Below are 18,652 nucleotides of genomic sequence, written 5' to 3'. Positions count from 1 at the left end.
ACAATCAAGCCTTCTTCTGTTCTCCTAAATTCATGATATGAGTAGACAAGAGTAAATTCAAGACTTAAAGTTATAGTTGCATAGCTAAGATGTGCCATCTACTACCACACCCTACCACAGTCACCAGGACATGACCTTTGCTGTTATTTCCACTGCTATGACTCCCTCCAGCACTATAACAACCCATACCACAATCATTTTTACTATCACTCCATCCTCATCACCACCATTATCACCACCACCACCCTCGCCACCACAGTCCCTACCATAATCACTTGCCATGATTACCATCATACCACCCCCTCCATCATTAAAGCCATCTGCATCTTCACCTCTCTCATCACACAACCACTACTACCACTACTTCTATTACCACCATCACCACCACTTCTATCACCATCACCATCGCCATCCCCCTCCAAAATTCCCACCAGCACCATTCCATTACCACCATTATTGCTGCCACTAACACCACCTCCATCACTGCCACTACCACCTACACGATTGCACCCAACCCCTACCACAATTATCATCACTATCACATTACTACCACCACTACCACTGCCTTCAACATTGTCATCACCACCGTCATCACTATTTCTGCCACTGCCTCCATCACCACCACTATCTCTACCATCATCACTACCACTACCACCACTGCTATCGCCACCTGTAAAAACCTAGGCTGGAAACAGGATTATACTGTGGGTGACCTATTCTTAGCAGAAAGAGGAGGTGTAAATAGGATAGGTGCCTATTACTTTTCCAACTACAGCAATGCCAGTAGTTCTCCATAGTCATCTAGTCCTGAAAACTGACAGGTGTCTTGTCCTCCATAGCCAATCAGTCATTAAGTAATATAGATTCTTATTTCTAATTTGCCATCTCTTCCTAATTTTCCTTTCTGCTGCCATCATCCCTCATTTCACAAATGGATGATTAACCTGTTTCCTAACTGGCTGTCTGCCTACAGTCTATCTCCCTCCAAAGCATATCTCACATCTTGCCAAATAAATCTTTTTAAAATATTGATTTCATTGCTTTTCTGCTCTGCTCAAAAAGCCAAATTTTCCCATCTAGAACTAAAACTCTAAATCCATATTACTTTTCAAGTCTTATTTCCCATGACTCTCCCCCTGGAACTCTGGGATCCTGCTAGGCTGACACACTCATTATTCTTCAAACCTAACGTGGTCAATGTACATCTCCACACTATTGTTCAAACCTGTCCTCTCTTTGGTCTATCTTCTACAGTCCTCTATTTCTACATAAATTCTACTTATTTCTCAAAACTGGGCTTAAACCAAACATCTTCCATGGAATTTAAGGGATTCCTCTTAAGTAGATTAAAGGATTCCACTTCAGGATGACAGACTAAATTCCCATGATAGACTCTCCATCTCCTGAGTCCTTAGAAAAATGATGGTAAAGCAACAGAAAGGTATAAACCTATAACAACAAGTGAATAGAAGGATACTCATCAACAGACAAGAGATTTTTAAAAATTTCCAGATGACAGAAAGTAAATGCAGGGGCATCAGTGGCTTGAAGCAGAGCAGGGGAAACAGCAACTTTGAGGAAGCTGCAGGAATCCAAAAGCAGCAGAACCACAGAACCTCCGGACTCAGAGGGAACACACACGAGAGTGGAAATAAGAAGCAGAGCTGAAAACCAGGGAATGAGTGACAGGACTATAAACAAAATAGCAAATACCTCCTTCCTTGCACAAATCTCAAGCAGGCAGGCATTTATCCATAGCCAAAAAAAAGGGGGGGTATTTTTCTTTAAAAAAAATTACAGTATATCTGGAGTGAACTAAGGAAACTCCTGGAGGTGTTAGTGCCTAAAAGTAAAGCAGTCATCATCCTGGCTTTTGGAAGCAGAATAATTAGCTCCCCAACTGCTCGCCTGAAAGGCATGTCTGCCAGTAACAAGTCCATGCCCATGTACAGAGATTTGCCTGCCTAGTCCATACTCTTAAATATCAACAAACACTCAAAGGTTTCCAGACATTTTAGGGGAAAAAAGCAGTTTGAAACAGAAAGAGCAAGGGAAACTGAACATGAACATAATTAAAGTTCAGTGATTTTAAGAAATAAATCTAATCAGCAGGCTCAGTGAGATTTGAAAAGCTATTTAATCCACAAATCAAGAATAGGGGAAGGGATGATCAGGGTATAAGAAAGTAGTTTCGGAAATTAAAAATATGATTGTGAAATAAAAATTCAATAAAAGCACTGGGGAAAAAGTCTAGAAAATCTCTCAGAGCATAAAAGTAAAAAGGCAAAGGGATGAAAAATATGAGCAATAAAGATTAGAGACGCAGAGCATCAAACCAGGAAGTCTAACATCCACTAAGAGAAGAGTGAAATGAAGAACAAATAAGTGCAGAGGAGATAATTATCAAAGAAATAACAAAGAGATTTTCCAGACCTAAAGAGGAAAGTGAATTTCAAATTGAAAAGATCTACAAAATACAAAATGGAATGAATCAGAAAAAACTCACCCTTAACCTATCATTGTCAAAAATAGCTATTTTTCATTTATAAAGCCAGATAGGACCATATAACATTTGGTAAAATCTATGTATACATACATATACAACACTTAATATTTGCAGTCAAATGTATCTTTAATAAAAATATACATAATACATGCCATCAATAAAAATAAAAACAAAGGTAATGGGGAAAGAAATGGAGGCTTAATATAATTTAATACTAATACAAATTATGCCTACAAATAACTATATTGGCTGTTTTGATATCTGGTAGAGTAAGTCCTCCAGCTTTGTTCCTCTTCGATTGTTTTGGCTATCTTTAGTTCTTTTCATTTCGTTATAAACTTTAAAATTAGCTTATAATTTCCACAAAGAAAGAATAAAAACAATGAGATTTTGCTTGGGATTGCACTGAATCTATAGATCGGTTTGGTAGGGAAAGAATACACATCTTCTAAAAATATTTAGTTTTCTAATCCACGAACATAGTACAGTTCCATTTATTTAGGTCTTCTCTAATTTCTTGCAATAATATTTTATAGTTTTCTGGGTAATAGCCCTGAATATCTCACATTAGACATATCTGTAGGTATTTGATGTTATTTTTATCCTATTGTAAATGATATATTTTTTAAATTTCATTTTCTAACAATCTATACAATTGATTTTCATAATAGTTTGAATATTGACACGTATACGCAGCCACCTTATTACGCTCACTGATTAATCCAAATCTATAGACTCTTTTGCATTTTCTATGCACAGCAGTACAGCATCTGCTACTAATGATGCTCAGAATTGGGATTGCTGTGTCAAAGGGTATGAATACATTTAAGGCTTTTGATTAATATTGCCAAAATACTGTCCAAAAATGTTGTTTATTATTCTTCAATCAGCAATAAATAAAAGTGCTGATTTCATCATTTTCCCATTAGTATCGAGAATTAACTTTAAAGTGTTTTTTTAATTAATTAATTTACTTTTGGCTGAGTTGGGTCTTTGTTGCTGTGCACAGGTTTTCTCTAGTTGCCGTGAGCGGAGGCTACTCTTCCTTGCAGCGCACGGGCTTCTCATTGTGGTGGCTTCTCTTGTTGTGCAGCACAGGCTCTAGGCACACAGGCTCAGCAGTTGTGGCTCACAGGCTCTAGAGCACAGGCTCAGCAGTTGTGGCTCACAGGCTCTAGCGCACAGGCTCAGTAGTTGTGGCGCACAGGCTTAGTTGCTCCACGGCATGTGGGATCTTCCTGGACCAGGGCTTGAACCCATGTCCCCTGCACTGGCAGGTGGATTCTTAACCACTGCACCACCAGGGAAGTCCCGAGAATTATCTTTAAAAAACAATATAAAATCAGAGGATATTTTAAAATGAGACTTTTTTCTAGTGTGATCAGTGTTGGTCCTCAATTTTCGAAATTCCAAAGATCCAAGGGGTTCAGATGTGTGTAACACAAGAATATTTCCAAAGAGCTGGAAATTCAAAGACAATGTTATCAATTGGTTGTTTATATACACTGTTTATATAAGTTTTGTGCACTGCTATTTTCTGATAATATTAGTATATTAGCATTTTCCCAGATTATTATAGGCATTTTGTAAAGAAAAGTCATTGGCACTAATGGTATAATATTCCAACAGGTGAATATATAATATTGTACTTTGTCATTCCCATGTTGTTAGTCATTAAAGTTTACCCATTTTTTTTGTTATTATAAATAATGCTGCAATAGACCATAAGGCTGTTCCATTAATCTAGTTAATTTTCTTACACTAGATTGCCAAAAGGAGAATTACTGGGATAAAACATGAATATTTTTAGGCTACTGATACATTGTCAAATTGCACACAAATCACTTGAAAAGCATTTTTAGAAACATAAAGTAATATGGTTCGGGGGACAAGAAGGATGTGTTTTCATTTTTTTAAGAGGAAAACATTCCTACAGAGGCAAATTTACAATGAAGGTAATGAAGCATGGACTGCAGGGCTCCTCACTTGCACAGGCTCCTTCCTAGGCCTTGGATGACCACTGGTAATGTGCTCGCATGGTCACATGTTGTTTGTTTTTTAAGTTGCTGAAGTAAGATATTTTAACCCAATTTGCAAGATTGCTGTCTCTTTCCACTCTATCTGCTACTTAATCACACCTCCCATCAGGTTGGTGGTTTCAAAATGTCATGTGCAAGCTTTCAAGCCTCACAAAACCTGCATCTGTCCCTAAATTTCTACTTAAGATCGGCAAGTTGAAAAATGCCGGTATCCATATACTAAACCCTATGGAGTTCATGTTCCCAAACAGAGCTGGTTTTGAGAAAAGCCAAGAGCTGTGCTCTGGGCCAGCTCTTGGATGCAAGAGCAGGATAAAAGCTCCTAAAACTCTATTTGTTGAAAGATGGCTTTCCTGGACAGATGGAAAAGAAGACTGCCAGAGGCTCAGCCTTCAAGAGGAAGAAAAAGTCTCCATCAGGATCCTTGCTCTGGATTCCAGGAACAGGATCCAGTTCCTTTCGTCTGTGTGACTGTGCTCACAGCCCTCGGCACCATTCCAATGATCAGCCTGAAGGAAGGGCTCTCCAAAGCACCACACCAGGGCCAGGCTTCAGAGGCACTGAGGGTGCCAAACAGAGATCAGAGAACTGCCCAAGAAGTGGCTGAGATACTCAAGACCAGGATATGGTCTCCTGGTGCCCACCAACTTCATCCTTCATTAGGGCCTTCATTAGGGAAAAGGAGTGAAAAGCAACAAAAAAATTGTATTCTCACATACAAAACTCTGTTTCCCCACCCAAAATCTTTTTGTTTTTCCCTTTACTCTTACAGAAAAGTAGGAATAGGGATTGACTGATTGAGGTTTCTTACAGGAAAGACTGACTGAGGAAGAAAAATAGATGATGGTAGGGACATTTAAGGCCCCTTAGAAGTGGAAGGCAGGGAGAGGCACTTCAAGCTGATCAAAAGGCAAGCATATGTCCTTGATTGGAGGGGGAGAGTCTCAGTTCTTAATATTCCCTTCTGTTGTTTTGGTTTGTCATCTGTACTGATGGGATAAGTCTCTCTCCTTCACAGAGTCCCATCTTTGCTATTGGAAATAAGGGCCATAAAAGATAGAGGAAATGGGACTTCGCTGGTGGTCCTAGTGGTTAAGACTCCACGCTTCCAACGCAGGGAGTCTGGGTTCAATCCCTGGTCAGGGAGCTAGATCCTGCATGCCATAACTAACAGCCCACATGCCACAACTAAAGATTCTTGAACGTGGCAGCGAAGATCCCGTGTGCCACAACTAAGACCTGGTGCAGCCAAATAAATAAATAAATAAATAAGTATTTTAAAAAAGAGAGAGAGGAGAGGATCTGAGTTTGAGAGGGAAGAGGAGTGAGGGAAAATAGAGGAGGCTTGGGAAAGAGACCACAGGGTGCAGCGAGAAAGTCATGACTTCTAGTTCTTGAATTTTGATTCATATATTAAAGCAAAAAGAGACTTCGAGTCTTTTAAGTCGTCTTTTAAGTCAGAATTTTGCATATACAACAATAATCAATACACAAATTAAAGCTTTCTGGGGGGCTGATTTCAAAACTCCATCTGAGAGCAGTCTCCCTTGTTTCCTGCAGTCCGCTCTGCCTGTGCTCCCAAGAGCTGGACTACAACACTCCAATGCCATGTCTGAGGCAGAATCTAACCCCAGACTTGAAGGATGCTAAATCTCTCCTAGTCCTTGGAATGTCATTACCATTACGGTTGAAAAACGAGGGCAATGAACAGTAGTGGCAGGTTTTTTCAAGTTTACATAAACACTGGCTGCAGGGAGAGGGCTGGAACACTGGAATCAAAGTATCCTTGTCACATCAGTGCTTTAAATCTCTAAGCAACTCCTTGAAGATCATCTGGCCTCTGTGAACACAGAAGCTGATAAAAGGCCTCTCTAAGCTCACTCATCTGCTCCCACAAGCACAGACTGTCCTAAAGTGGCATCCTAGGGAACCCAGCCACCCAGTGGTGCCTGGGAGGTGACTTGGGCCCACAAGACAGAGGCAGGCTTCTGGGACGTTCCTGCAGGTGTACTGGGCTCAAAAAAGACTCCAGACTGTGGTGTTCTTCCAGGTAAATTACACTTTAATCCCCTGCTAAGCCATATTTGTTACATCTGGTCAAATAAACTCCCAGGGCTACCAAAGGGCTGCAGGCTGCCTGTGGAGAGCAAGGAGAAAGAGGGGGAAAGGGTCTGTGTCCTTTGGCTAAAAGATCAGGGATCTATGACTTGAACAAAAGAAAAAGCTGGACCCAAGAGGTCTTCCCCAGGTCTTGCCCACAAGGGCACTCTCTGAAGCACTTTCACTTTTTAAAAGTAAATACTGATGTGAGCCCAGTATCCCCTGAGGGCCTTGCTTGGCCTCTAGCACTGCTCTTGAGCATGATGTTAAATCACGAAGACAAACATTAAAGAGGAGAAAAAGTTCCTTAGCCTCAAATCAGCAAGCAGCCAATGACCAGTAGCCATGTAGACAGTTCAAGTGAGTGACTTCAGCCAGCTAATCCAGTTTTCCCTCCATTGGAGGCCACTTTAGACAAAAATAACCAATGTAAACTGCCTAGTACAGTGCCAAGCACATCATATTTCAACAAAAAATGTTGGTTCCTATTAAACGCATGCCCTGCGTTTCTTTGTGGGGCTGGCTCTTGAATAACGTAAGCTCAAAGGAAGTCATGACATACGAGGATATGGGTCAAGATGCAAGATTTTATTCCCACTACTGAGATGGGAATTGTTAGATCAGTTACTAAAATTAATCTTGGGAAAATTTCTAAAAATAGAAAAAAGTAAACATCATAAGCAACTTCTTTACGATGTTATGATGTGTGTTATTCTCAATGAAAAAACTATGACTAATTTCTTTTCTTTTTAATTTTATTTTTTTTATACAGCAGGTTATTAGTTATCTATTTTATACATATTAGTGTATATATGTCAATCCAAATCTCCCAGTTCATCCCACCACCACCCTCCCAGCCCGCTTTCCACCATGGTGTCCATACGTTTGTTTTATACATCTGTGTCTCTATATCTGCCTTGCAAACTGGTTCATCTGTACCATTTTTCTAGATTGCACATGTATGCGTTAATATACGACATTTGTTTTTCTCTTTCTGACTTACTTCACTCTGTATGACAGTCTCTAGATCCATCCACATCTCTACAAGGGACCCAATTTCATTCCTCTTTATGGCTAATATACCATTGTATATATGTACCACAACTTCTCTATCCATTCGTCTGTCGATGGGCATTTAGGTTGCTTCCATGACAAGGCTATTGTAAATACTGCTGCAATGAAGATTGGGGTGCATGTGTCTTTTTGAATTATGGTTTTCTCTGGGTATATGCCCAGTAGTGGGATTGCTGGGTCATATGGTAATTCTATTTTTAGTTTTCTAAGGAACCTCCATACTGTTCTCCATAGTGGCTGTATCAATTTACATTCCCACCAACAGTGCAAGAGGCTTCCCTTTTCTCCACACCCTCTCCAGCATTTGTTGTTTGTAGATTTTCTGATTATGCCTATTCTAACTGGTGTGAGGTGACACCTCATGGTAGTTTTGATTTGCATTTCTCTAATAATTAGTGATGTTGAGCGGCTTTACATGTGCCTCTTGGCCATCTGTACGTCTTCATTAGAGAAATGTCTGTTAGGCTTTCTGCCCATTTTTTGATTGGGTGGGTTGTTTTTTTAATATTGAGCTGCAGGAGCTGTTTATATATTTTGGAGATTAATCCTTTGTCCATTGATTCGTTTGAAAATATTTTCTGCCATTCTGAGGGTTGTCTTTTCATCTTGTTTATAGCTTCCTTTGCTGTGCAAAAGCTTTTAAGTTTCATTAGGTCCCATTTGTTTATTTTTGGTTTTACTCCCATTACTATAGGAGGTGGGTCAAAAAAGACCTTGCTGTGATTTACGTCAAAGAGTATTCTTCCTATGTTTTCCTCTAAGAGTTTTATAGCGTCTGGTCTTACATTTAGGTGTTTAATCCATTTTGAGTTTACTTTTGTGTATGGTGTTAGGGAGTGTTCTAATTTCATTCTTTTACATGTGGCTTTTACATGTACAAGTTTTCCCACTACTACTTATTGAAGACACTGTCTTTTCTCCATTGTATATCCTTGCCTCCTTTGTCATAAATTACTTGACCATAGGTGCCTGGGTTTACCTCTGGGCTTTCTATCCTATTGATCTATATTTTCGTTTTTGTGCCAGTACCATATTGTCTTGATTACTGTAGTTTTGTAGTACAGTCTGAAGTCAGGGAGTCTGATTCCTCCAGCTCCACTTTTTTCCCTCAAGATTGCTTTGGCTATTCGGGATCTTTTGTGTCTCCAGACAAATTTTAAGATATTTTGTTCTAGGTCTGTAAAAAAATGCTATTGGGGGCTTCCCTGGTGGCGCAGCGGTTGAGAGTCCACCTGCTGATGCAGGGGACACGGGTTCATGCCCCGGTCCGGGAGGATCCCACATGCCGCGGAGCGGCTGGGCCCGTGAGCCATGGCCGCTGAGCCTGCGTGTCCAGAGCCTGTGCTCCGCAACAGAAGAGGCCACAGCAGTGAGAGGCCCGCGTACGGCAATTAAAAAAAAAAATGCTATTGGTAATTTGATAGGGATTGCATTGAATCTGTAGATTGCTTTGGATAGTACAGTCATTTTCACAATATTAATTCTTCCAATCTAAGAACATGGTATATCTCTTGATCTGTTTGTGTCATCTTTGATTTCTTTCATCAGTGTCTTATAGTTTTCTGTGTACAGGACTTTTACCTCTTTACGTAGGTTTATTCCTAGCTGTTTTATTATTTTTGTTGCAATGGTGAATGGGATTGTTTCCTTAATTTCTCTTTCTGATCTTTCATTGTTAGTGTATAGGAATGCAAGACATTTCTGTGCATAAATTTTGTATCCTGCAATTTTACCAAATTCACTGATTAGCTCTAGTAGTTTTCTGGTGGCATCTTTAGGATTCTCTATGTATAGTATGTCATCTGCAAACAGCGACAGTTTTACTTCTTCTTTTCCAATTTGGATTCCTTTTGTTTCTTTTTCTTCTCTGATTGCCATGGCTAGGACTTCTAAAACTATGCTGAATAATATTGGTGAGAGTGGACATCCTTGTCTTGCTCCTGATCTTAGAGGAAATACTTTCCATTTTTCACCATTGAGAATGATGTTTGCTGTGGGTTTGTTATATATGGCCTTTATTATGTTCATATAGGTTCCCTCTATGCCCACTTTCTGGAGAGTTTTGATCATAAATGGGTGTTGAATTTTGTCAAAACCTTTTTCTGCATCTATTGAGATGATCATATGGTTCTTATTCTTCAATTTGTTAATATGGTGTTTCACACTGATTGATTTGCATATATTGAAGAATCCTCACATCCCTGGGATAAATCCCACTTGATCATGGTGTATGATCCTTTTAATGTGTTGTTGGATTCTGTTGGCTAGTATTTTGTTGAGGATTTTTGCATCTATATTCATCAGTGATATTGGTCTGTAATTTTCTTTTTTTCTAGTATCTCTGTCTGGTTTTGGTATCAGGGTGATGGTGGCCTCACAGAATGAGTTGGGGAGTGTTCCTTCCTCTGCAGTTTTTTGGAAGAGTTTGAGAAGAATGGTTGTTAGCTCTTCTCTAAATGTTTGATAGAATTCACCTGGGAAACCATCTGGTCCTGGACTTTTGTTTTTTGGAAGATTTTTAATCACAGTTTCAATGTCATTACTTGTGCTTGGTCTGTTCATATTTTCTGTTTCATCCTGGTTCAGTCTCAGAAGGTTATATACCTTTCTAAGAACTTGTCCATTTCTTCCAGGTTGTCCATTTTATTGGCATAGAGTTGCTTGTAGTAGTCTATTAGGATGCTTTGTATTTTTGCAGTGTCCATTGTAACTTCTCCTTTTTCATTTCTAATTTTATTGATTTGAGTCCTCTCCCTCTTTTTCTTGAAGAGTCTGGCTAAAGGTTCATCAATTTTGTTTATCTTCTCAAAGAACCAGCTTTTAGTTTTATTGATCTTTGCTATTGTTTTCTTTGTTTCTATTTCATTTATTTCTGCTTTGATCTTTATGATTTCTTTCCTTCTACTAACTTCAGGTTTTCCTTGTTCTTCTTTCTCTAATTCCTTTAGGTGTAAGGTTAGATTGTTTATTTGAGATTTTTCTTGTTTTTCAGGTAGGTTGTATTGCTATAAACTTCCCTCTTAGAACTTCTTTTGCTGCATCCCATAGGTTTTGGATCATTGTTTTTTCGTTGTCACTTGTCTCTAGGTATTTTTTGATTTCCTCTTTGATTTCTTCAGTGATCTTTTGGTTATTCAATAATGTATTGTTTAGCCTCCATGTGTTTCTGTTTTTTATGTTTTTTTCCCTGTAATTGATTTCTAATCTCATAGTGTTGTGGTCAGAAAAGATGCTTGATATGGTTTCAATTTTCTTAAATTTACTGAGGCTTGATTTGTAACCCAAGATGTGATCTCTCCTGAAGATGTTCCGTGTGCACTTGAGAAGAAAGTGTAATCTGCTGTTTTTGGATGGAATGTCATATAAATATCAACTAAATCTATCTGGCCTATTGTGTCATTTAAGGCTAGTGTTTCCTTATTAATTTTCTGGATGATCTGTCCATTGTTGTGAGGTGATAAAGTCCCCCACTATTATTGTGTTACTGTCGATTTCCTCTTTTATAGCTGTTAACAGTTGCCTTATGTATTGAGGTGATCCTATGGTGGGTACATTTATAATTGTTATATCTTCTTTTTGGATTGATCCCTTGATCATTATGTAGTGTCCTTCTTTGTCTCTTATAACATTCTTTATTTTATGTCTATTTTATCTGATATGAGTATTGCTACTCCAGCTTTTTTCTGATTTCCATTGCATGGAATATCTTTTTCTATCCCCTCGCTTTCAGTCAGTATGTGTCCCTAGGTCTGAAGTGGGTCTCTTGTAGACAGCTTATATATGGTCTTGTTTTTGTATCCATTCAGCAAGCCTGTGTCTTTTGGTTGAAGCATTTAATCCATTCACATTTAAGGTAATTATCGCTATGTCTGTTCCTATGACCAATTTCTTAATTGTTTTGGGTTTGCTTTTGTAAGTCCTTTTCTTCTCTTGTGTTTCCCACTTAGAGAAGTTCCTTTAGCATTTGTTGTAGAGCTGGTCTGGTGGTGCTGAATTCTCTTAGCTTTTGCTTACCTGTAAAGCTTTTGATTTCTATGTCGTATCTGAATGAGCTCCTTGCTGGGTAGAGCAATCTTGGTTGTAGGTTCTTCCCTTTCATCACTTTAAACATATTATGCCACTCCCTTCTGGCTTGTAGAGTTTCTTCTGAGAAATCAGCTGTTAACCTTATGGGAGTTCCCTTGTATGTTATTTGTCGTTTTTCCCTTGTTGCTTTTAATAATTTTTCTCTCTTTTTAATTTTTGTCAATTTGATTACTATGTGCCTTGGCATGTTTCCCCTTGGTTTTATCCTGTATGGGACTCTGTGCACTTCCTGGTCTTGGGTGGCTATTTCCTTTCCCATGTTAGGGAAGTTTACGACTATAATCTCTTCAAATATTTTCTTGGGTCCTTTCTCTCTCTCTTCTTTCTGGGACCCCGAAAATGCAAATGTTGTTGTATTTAATGTTGTCCCAGAAATCTCTTAGGCTGTCTTCATTTCTTTTCATTCTTTTTTCTTTATTCTGTTCTGCAGCAGTGAATTCCACCATTCTGTCTTCCAGGTCACTTATCCGTTCTTCTGCCTCAGTTATTCTGCTATTGATTCCTTCCAGTGTATTTCTCATTTCAGTTATTGTATTGCTCATCTCTGTTTGTTTGTTCTTTAATTCTTCTAGATGTTTGTTAAACATTTCTCGCATTTTCTTGATCTTTGCCTCCATTCTTTTTCCGAGGTCCTGGACCATCTTCACTATCATTGTTCTGAATTCTTTTTCTGGAAGGTTGCCTATCTCCACTTCATTTAGTTGTTTTTCTGGGGTTTTAGCTTGTTCCTTCATCTGGTACACAGTCCTCTTCCTTTTTATTTTGTCTATCTTTCTGTGAATGTGGTTTTCGTTCCACAGGCTGCAGGACTGTAGTTCTTCTTGCTTCTGCTGTGTGCACTCTGGTCTCATCTCTGTACATTTCTTGACCAAATCCAGAATCAGCCATTTCTCAAAGAGCTTTGATTCCTGTCAGAGATCATCTGCAAATCCAAATGATAACTATAATGTGAGGTTAAGAGCTCAGGCTCTGGATTTGAATGCCACGTCTACCATTTACTTGCTGTGTGATCTTGGGCAATTGACTTCACCTCTCTGAGCCTGGTTGCTCATGTAGGACTTGACAAAACTGTAGCTGGTGTGATGAACAGCGGTCAGAAGCACAGGCTTTGAGGACAGACAGATCTGGGGCCCCGCACTCTGGTTTCTTTCCAGATCTCTCAGAAATTCCTCAGGTCAAAGAGCAATCAGGGCAGCAGAGGAAACCCATGTGTGAGGATGCCCTGCGAGATGGCACCATGGCACGCTATTGCACATGTGCACCACCCAGGGTCCACCCATGCCTGTGACGAGTTTCTGATGACACTAGCAAAGCAGAATAAAGATGACATTAGGTTTGTCCAGGAATCTGAGATTATAACTTGACAGATTCCATTTTTGCATAATGATACCTACTCTTGACTTTGAGTCTGGAATGATGTAAGGAGCCTTACTTTGACCCTCTTCTCATCTACTTTAAGAACTACACCAAACCATATCGATCATGTAGATTGCAAATACTCTTAAGCAAAGCAATCATTCTCATTTAACCTGATAAACTAATAAAAAAAGCAATGATCATAAAAACAATTTTGAACTGATTTGTCTAGTCAGAGTGGGCAAGCACTGACTCATTTGCTCACCAACTGACTTATTCATTTAGTATGTTCTAGGAACTGTTTCCACTATTGAACAGAGATGAACAAGACCCAGGCTCTAACCCACTGTCCCCCACAACCATAAACACACACAGGCATACACATATAGGATCCTATAGTCAAAGGGGGTGACACTCATATAAAGGAAGAATCACAATACCAATCTGATAAATAGCAGAGACCTGCCAAAATGATCCAAGATCACAGGAGAAAATCAGGATTGTCAACCCATTCAATTAAAGAAGTCTTTGCAGAAAAGGTGAGCTTTCCGTTGGTCCTTAAAGCAGCCAATCTGGTTTGCATGTCTAAACATCCACCCAATTAACTAACCAAGCAGACAAGAACATTACATACAGAGAGAAACTCACCTATTAGTGTCATGAGAATATGATGATAAAAAGAGAGAAAGGAAATGAAAGGAAGGAAAATCAGGAAAAAATGTACTGTTATTTTAAAAGTACCTTTTAAAGTGCACTAATGGCTGCCACTTCCTTGGAGATTCATCAGAAAGGAAAGAAGAATTTACTGATGGATAGAGGAATGGATAGATCTGAGATAAAGCGAACAGAGTTAACTGTAATTGTCCAAACTAAGTGAGTATATGGGTGTTTCCTGTACAATTCTTTCAACTTTTCTGTATGTTAAATTTTCTCATAATATAATGTTGGGGAAATGTTACCTTACATAAAGTTTTCCTGAATGATATGTGCAGTTTTAGATTTTATTTATCTTTCATTAATTGTCCATTGCCATTTTAAGTAGCCAATGAAAAAATATTTTCAAAGGGCTTTATTCTAGTTTTTTCTCCTATAATCCCCTAGAGATTATTTAGGAGCACAGGGGCTAATTGAGATCTAGGGATCCATGAATCCTAGGATAAAATTCCTGCTTGAGGGATTTCATTTAGAAACTAAAAGATAATTTAACTTAGCATCTACATACTGGTGACAGATTACATTTGATTAGCCTGTAGAACCTTAACCGTGGATCAAAAATAGGTGAAGACTTCCATTTTAATATGGCAGGCTAAGTACACACATGTACCTCCTCTCTCTGCCAAAGTCTATTTGAAATGACACAAAATATGTAATTGAAAAATAAATTTATAACAACCTGGGGAACAGGAAATGATATCACCAGTAGACCATACGTTTGGGAGAATTTCTAGAAGTTAGAAAACTAATAAGATCAGATTGATAGAGAAACCAGAGTAGAATAAACTATACACAGAACAGGAAGAGGAAAAGGCTGCTGAGAAGAGAGTTGTTCACCCCCAAGAGTTTTAGAATCTTCAAATGCAGAGAATACAAATCAAATCCTGGCCATGGGGCAATGCTCAGGACAATTAAGGGACTGCTTGATGAGCAGCTTGGTCTATAGTCTCCATCCACTCCTGCATACGTACAGGGAGGCTAGGTGTTTGTCTCCAGGACAAAGCCTTGAGAATACTTTCCATGGTGGAAAGTCCGCCTTTAGGGGCTGTGGGCAGAGGGTGTCCTAACACTTTTTGAGTTTGGAAAGAGAGAAAAGTAGAACAGAGCTCCGGAAAATTCTCGTCCTACATAATGATCATGCAGGGAAGGTAAGTAGGATAAAAAGAGTTTTTCTAGGAATGAAAACACTAAAGTATTCTAGTATCAAGGTAAAAATCTTCCTTATTTTGATAAGTGTGTGGAACCCCAATTTGCCTCCCTCATCCACTCTAAAAAGAAACATGCCTGTCAGCAGGCCCATCTACTCCTTATTCCTTCCAATCAGGGAGAAACCTATTATGAAAACAGATATGCACAAAAAAGGAAATCCATGCCAACCTCAAACACTCATCATCCAAGTCTTTCATTTATAAATTTAAATGAGCAATGAAAGATCACCAAACATCTGAGAAAAACCAAGGGTAGCAAAGAAAGAGTCAAGATGAACAGGCAGAAAGAACAATTCTGAAGAAAACGAAAGATATAATATTTGAAAGTGAACTTTAAAAATTCTAATTAGCAACCTCCAAAATTTTCAGGAGGATGTTTTGCTCCTGAAGAACAAGGTACTCTAAGGTGCTATTTTTAAAGAAGAAATCAAAGAATAAGGAAACAACTGCTCAAAAGAAATGCATGAAATTTAAGTAATTAAAATGGACCACCCAAAGGCCAAATTAGAGATATGGAATACAAAGCAAAGAAATTTTCCATAAAATAGAACAATAAACAAAGAAATAAAAATATGACAAAGAAAGACTTAGAGGATATATTTAGAAGATCCATTTAATATAAAATGAAGAAAGAGATAACAGACTGGAGAAGGGGAAACAATAAAGGAAACAATACAGGATAATTGAGATGAATAAAGACTTGGGACTTCACTATTGACTGCTGAGCAAAAATATTGAAAAAATATGTTTATCTAGACATATCCCCCCAAATTTCTTAACTCATCCTGAAAATAAAGGAATGAATTATTTACGAAGGAACTACCTTTTGACCACTGTCCAACTTTATTTTTTCAACACAGGATGCTAGAAGAATATGACATTGTCACTTAATGTGTATGGTAAAATAAATGTATCTTCAATTTTCAAAAATAAATGCAAGGAAATTCTTCATCAAAACAAAATGAACAAAGAGGAAGACTTGAGATAAAAGGGTTGGTGATAAGCAAAGATAACTAAAAACAACGGCTAAAGGATTGTAATATGGTTGTGAACTTGAGGCAATTGTTAGGAAATATTGAGGCAAAATATGAAATCAAAAGTAAACAGTCTTAAACTAAAATTAAATATGATTTTAACTAAACAAAAATTTGTGGTGGTAGACAGGAAAAGCAAAATAAACTTGAAAATATTATTCCATAGGTACAGTATAGTCCATATGTACAGTATAGTCATATTTATTCAGAAAATCACACTTATTTATGCATCAATAAATCTGAAAGTGTAATATTCATTAAGAACATTTCCAGGGGTTGTAATGGACTTTCACTTTTACTGTTTAGACTTCCATTCTGCTGTAACTTTATAACAATTTGTGTTGCTTTTATAATTTAAGAAATTAATACATTTCCACAGATGTTCATAAAAATTTAAGAACAGTCATTAGAATAATAAAATAATGCTCACCAAAGAAGATATACAGATGACAAAAAAAGCATATGAAAAGATAATCCATATCATATGTCACTAGGGAAATGCAAATTAAAACAATAATGAGATACCAATACACACCTATTAGATGGCCAAAATACAAAACACTGACAACACCAAATGTTGGCAAAGATGTGGAGTATCAGAAACTCTCCTTCATTGCTGATAGGAATGCAAAATGGCACAGCCACTTTGGAAGACAGTCTGGCAGTTTCTTACAAAACTAGGCATATTCCTATATGATCCAGCAGTTGTGCTTATTGGTATCTAAGCAGATGATGAAAACTGTTCACACAAAAACTCACATAAGAATATACAGCAGCTTTATTCATAATCACCTAGATGTGGAAAAAAACCAAGATGTCCTTCAGTAGGTGAATGGATGAATAAACTGTGGTACATCTAGACAATGGATTATTCAGTGCTAAGAATAAAGGAACTATCAAGTCATGAAAAGACATGGAGGAAGCTTAAATGCATATTACTAAGTAAAAGAAGCCAATCTGAAAAGGCTACATACTGAATGATCTCAACTATATAACATTCTGGAAAAGGCAAAACTATGGAAACAGTACAAAGATCAGTGGTTGGCAGGGGTTAGAAGCAAGAAGAAAACAAAACTGAAATTATAGCTCTTCCCTCCGCCATCACTGAACTGCCCTGAAGCCCGAGGGGACGGCGGGCTCACTGAGGCTGCCAGCTCCGGAGGGGCCGCAGCAGCCAAAGCAGCGACAGTCCTGGGGACTGTGGGCCGGATCACACATCCTGGGGTAAGCCAGCTGCCTTGTCATGAGGACACTCAAGCAACCCTACGGAGAGACCCATGTGGCAAGGAACTGAGGCCTCCTAGCTACAGCCACATGACCAGGTGTCAGGGCTGTGCCTCTGAGGTGGGAGAGCCAAGTTCAGAACACTGGTCCACAAGAGACCTCCCAGCTCCACGTAATATCAAATGGCGAAAATCTCCCACAGATCTCCATCTCAACGCCAAGACCCAGCTCCACTCAACGACCAGCAAGCTACAGCGCTGGACACCCTATGCCAAACAACTAGCAGGACAGAAGCACAACCCCATCCATTAGCAGAGAGGCTGTCTAAAGGCATAAAAAGGCCACAGACACTCCAAAACACACCACCGGACGTGGACCTGCCCACCCGAGAGACAAGATCCAGCCTCATCTACCAGAACACAGGCACTAGTCCCTTGTACTAGGAAGCCTACACAACCCACTGAACCAACCTTAGCCACTGGGAACAGACACAGAAAACAATAGGAACTACGAACCTGCAGCCTGAGAAAAGGAGACCCCAAACACAGTAAGTTAAGCAAAATGAGAAGACAGAGAAACACACAGCAGATGAAGGAGCAAGATAAAAACCCACCAGACCTAACAAATGAAGAGGAAATAGGCAGTCTACCTGAAAAAGAATTCAGATTAATGATAGTAAAGATGATCCAAAATCTTGGAAATAGAATGGAGAAAATACAAGAAACGTTTAACAAGGACCTAGAAGAACTAAAGAGCAAACGAACAGTGATGAACAACACAATAAAAGAAATTAAAAATTCTCTAGAAGGGATCAATAGCAGAATAACTGAGGCAGAAGAACGGATAAATGACCTGGAAGATAAAATAGTGGAAATAACTACTGCAGAGCAGAATAAAGAAAAAAGAGTGAAAACAATAAAGGACAGTCTCAGAGACCTCTGGGACAACATTAAACGAACCAACATTCGAATTATAGGGGTCCCAGAGGAAGAAGAGAAAAAGAAAGGGACTGAGAAAATATTTGAAGAGATTATAGTCAAAAACTTCCCTACTATGGAAAAGAAAATAGTTAATCAAGTCCAGGAAGCACAGAGATTCCCATACTGGATAACTCCAAGGAGAAACACTCCAAGACACATATTAATCAAACTATCAAAAATTAAATGCAAAGAAAAAATATTAAAAGCAGCAAGGGAAAAACAACAAATAACACACAAGGGAATCCCCATAAGGTTAACAGCTGATCTTTCAGCAGAAACTCTCGCAAGCCAGAAGGGAGTGGCAGGACATATTTGAAGTGATGAAGGAGAA

This window comes from Monodon monoceros, unplaced genomic scaffold (genome assembly GCF_005190385.1).
Source record: "Monodon monoceros isolate NGI ecotype Baffin Bay Population unplaced genomic scaffold, NGI_Narwhal_1 Super_Scaffold_2, whole genome shotgun sequence".
In the NCBI taxonomy this organism is placed as follows: Eukaryota; Metazoa; Chordata; class Mammalia; order Artiodactyla; family Monodontidae; genus Monodon; species Monodon monoceros.
Note: the sequence above shows the minus strand (reverse complement) of the source record.